This window comes from Rousettus aegyptiacus, unplaced genomic scaffold (assembly GCF_014176215.1).
Source record: "Rousettus aegyptiacus isolate mRouAeg1 unplaced genomic scaffold, mRouAeg1.p scaffold_m13_p_8, whole genome shotgun sequence".
In the NCBI taxonomy this organism is placed as follows: domain Eukaryota; kingdom Metazoa; phylum Chordata; class Mammalia; order Chiroptera; family Pteropodidae; genus Rousettus; species Rousettus aegyptiacus.
In genome coordinates this window covers 91,717,281-91,720,947 of record NW_023416311.1, presented here as the reverse complement: position 1 = coordinate 91,720,947, position 3,667 = coordinate 91,717,281, and the positions used below count along the sequence as shown (strand labels likewise).

Genomic DNA, 3,667 nt, shown 5'->3' with positions numbered 1-3,667 from the left:
GTTCTCAAAGTACCTTAGAAATGCAAATTCTCAGATCCCACACCGGAACTGCCAAATCAGAAACTCAGAGGCCAGAGCCCAGCGCTGTGTTTTAACAAGCCCTGCAGGCCGTTCTGATGCCCACTAAAGTTTGAGAACTACTGATCTAGAGTGTTCTTGTAGACCGAGTGATGTAATGGGATGACACTGAGCGTTTAAAAGGCAGGAGATCCTTTATTTCGGACTTACCTGCTTCTTCTCCAAGCTGACAATCCCAGTCTTTGTACACCTAAATTATCTCCTTTGGATAACTTTCTATTTAACTTTGGGTGACTTTCTGTTTAAATGCTCAGCATCTTTCAATGCAGTCCCCTAGACTTTCTCCTCCCTCCCCTCTTCTCCACATTCTCAATCCAGCCCTCGCTCCCACCAAAGCAGAGTCCCTGTCAGACCCACCGGCTCTCAACCTGACATCCACACGGCACAGCACGGGAAATGAGATTGCGGTCTCAGATATGCGAACCTCACAGTCTGTTGATGCTGGACAGCCTAGCACAGTAGGGGAGCAGAGTCAGAGCTCCCTGTCCATGGTGCTCCCTCTTCTCCTCAACTTATGTAACATCTACCCTCTCCGCCAAAACAAAACAAAAAACTCCTCTCCTGACCTCCCTTCTTCTTCTAGCCACACCGCAGAAAGGAGGCATTTCTGTCACCCGCTTTCTTCCTACACAAATATCCCAATGAGAACTCCATGGTCTGGTTTATCAGGCCCGGGTCTTGATTACCTAAAGAAGGAAATGAGGGAATTTAGAAAATCTTTCTTCACGATGCCTGCTCTCAAGTCTATTGCCTTGAAATAAGATCCTATTTTGAGAATCAGAATGTGAATACTATTGATTTCTTTCTTCTGTAATTACCCTAATTTCTTGAGGTAGATGAGTGCCCTTATCTGGCTCAATAGGAAGTATTCAAAAAAGAAAAAAATATCATGTCAACTTTACCCACCAAAGTACTCTAATATTTATTATTATTATTATTATTATTATTATTATTATTATTATAGAAAAATGAGGCTTAAAAGTGGGAGAGAAATTTCACTGGGCTTCTTTTTTATTCAATGGATTTTCCCAGTGTCTTTTTGTAGACTAAATTTTTACTTCTGCTTCTGAAGTCCTTCTTTCTCTTTTTGAGATTTATTTATTTATGAAATTTAAACGATTTTGGGCTTTTATGTCTGGCCTAGGGTTTTCTCCTCTTCGGCGTCCTCTGTTTTCCCTCCCATGAGATTGTGACTTGCCCCAGGTCATGCTGCCAGGTCACCCTGGACCTCTTGGCTGTAGTTAGAGGCCTCATGAGAGAAAAGACTGTGGACTCACTATGGAGAAAATGCTGAGACTTCTGGAGCTCAGACCCTGTGAAGGAATCCACATCTGCTTCTGGCCCCTGAATCAAGTCTTGCCCTTTGTCTTGGGTAAGAGCCCTCTCTAAGTGGAGAAAAGGCTTGAAGTAAAAACAATGAAAATGTTTTTTCAAATCTTCCCCCTAAAAGATCAAGGAAAACCTTGACATAAGGAAGAGGCCACCATTTACTATTTGTTCCCTGCCCAAATGGGAACCAGACACCTGGGTGGCAATAACATCTCTCGAAGCAGTCGATCGAAGCAAAATGGAAATGGTCCATCACCCACATGTGTCAAACTCCCGGACTCCAAGCAGATGCTTCTCCATTCCCTTCTTGTCCCAGCTACGTGCTTATGAGACAGTGAGTCGCTCCAGAGTGAGCACAAGCTTTGAAGCGAGGAGCTCCTAGTTCAAACCACACGCCTTCACTTAACACACCATGTGTCCTAAATCAGTAAGTTCGCTTCTCTAAACCCAACATTTCCAACTCTGGACCAGTATCATTGGGTTCATGGGCTTTTCTGGGGATTGAATTAGGTAAGACCTAGCACTCAAATGTGCTCGATACCGTGCAGCTATTCCCAGAGCTGAAATACAGCTGGAAATCAGTACGCCAGTCGTTATCACGGTGGCACCTTTGATTGGTTAGCATCTGTGGTTCAGCAATCGTGAAGTATTTTTACTGTCACCTTTGGCTATTGTTAGTATGGACGTTATTATTACTTTGGGGTTTTTGTTGTTGTTTTGTTTGTTTGTTTTAATGCCTACAGTACCTGGTCTTCCCATCCAAGGTGGTCTCCCATCCAAGTATTAACCAGGCCGGACCCTGCTTAGCTTCTAAGATCTGATGAGATCGGGCGCATTCAGGGTGGCATGGCCGTAGACATGTTATTACTACTTTTTTTTTCATACTGCGGGCCCAGGATGGCTTTATCTGGAGAGAGAGAAATCTTGCCACAGGATGGCAGCAAACAATCGCTTAAGTCCTTCCCAGCTCTAAACTTTCATGAATCCAAGAAAATGATCTATAGGTGGAATCAAGTTAGGCCAAAAAGGAGTGAGTTGCAAAACAATCCGGTTGTGAGAGCCAAGAGGAGCACCCTTCCCTGCCCCTTCCCATCCAGGCAGGAATCTGTGCATGTCCTTTTGAGAGTCTAGGGCTATTCCTGAGTCTCAGAGGACTTCTGCGCCTCCTTGCCTTCCATCTCTTTAATCCTCTGTTCTCCCTTGATTGCATGCAACCACTCTCTCTTTCTCTCCCATATTCTCTCTCCTTCTCCTAGCCCTCAGATGGAGGACTCAGACAGCCTACTGGTTTTCCATTTCTCTTCCCACTAAGGCATCCTCTCTCCCATCACCACTCCCCTGACTCTATGCTCTGAAGCTATGCCCACACCGCCAGGCCCAGGATCTTGAAACACCCAATTCCAAGAAAGAAGTTCAGGTTCCTACTTGTCTGTAGGGAATTGGAGTGCTGAGTCCTAGGCCTGACAGCCAACCAATCATCAACATGTGTTTACTGAGTGAGGCAAATATGCCTAATTCTGAGTAAGACACTGGGCAGGGCCAGGAAGAAGCAAGGTTCTAGAATTGCTGTGGCTTTGTGCTCCAGCTCTGGCCTAAGAGAGGTGAGCTTGAATCTTGCCTCTGCTGTTTGCTAACCGTGTGAACTTGGAGAAGTTTTATATCCTTTCTGAGCCTTGGTCGCCTCATCTGTAAGACAGAGATATGAAAACATCTTGCTATGGTAGCTGTGAGGGTAGGTGCTCATGCATACATAGAGCAGATAATCACAAAACAACAGGCATTTATCTTAAAACAAGTTCAAGGAATTTACAATCTAATGAAGAGGAGAGATATAAGTACATCGGAAGAAAGCAATAGCGATGGTGGTATGGATTCTTATGCCAGGATTTCAGAGGAGCTGAAGTTCTAGGTCATCAGTCTCTTCCTCAGGTAATATAACTGTAAGGTAATATAACTCTCTCAGGCTAAAAAAACCTATATAAGCAGCTCCATTACAAAATAAATCACAGTACTCTGATGATCAGTATTTATTACCTTGAACATTAAAAAGTCAGTTTTCCCAGCTCCTCCCTGAGCACCTGAAGGGCTTCTTGGCTAGAATTCTCCAGATGGGATGTATGGCCTAAGCTCATTCATAATTGTGCATAAATTTGGCAATATTTTGAGCACTTACTGTGTAACAGCCAAGCACAGGTCCTAGCAAGGGAAATCATTAAATGAGTAATAGTATTCGAGTGATAAGTACGAGGAGAGGGACAGA

At 44.0% G+C, this 3,667-nt stretch overlaps 1 pseudogene; it reads right to left on the bottom strand.

The window, feature by feature from the left end:
• Positions 1-2,141: 2,141 nt before the first annotated feature.
• LOC118607519 lies at positions 2,142-2,265 on the bottom strand (annotated as a pseudogene).
• Positions 2,266-3,667: the final 1,402 nt, after the last annotated feature.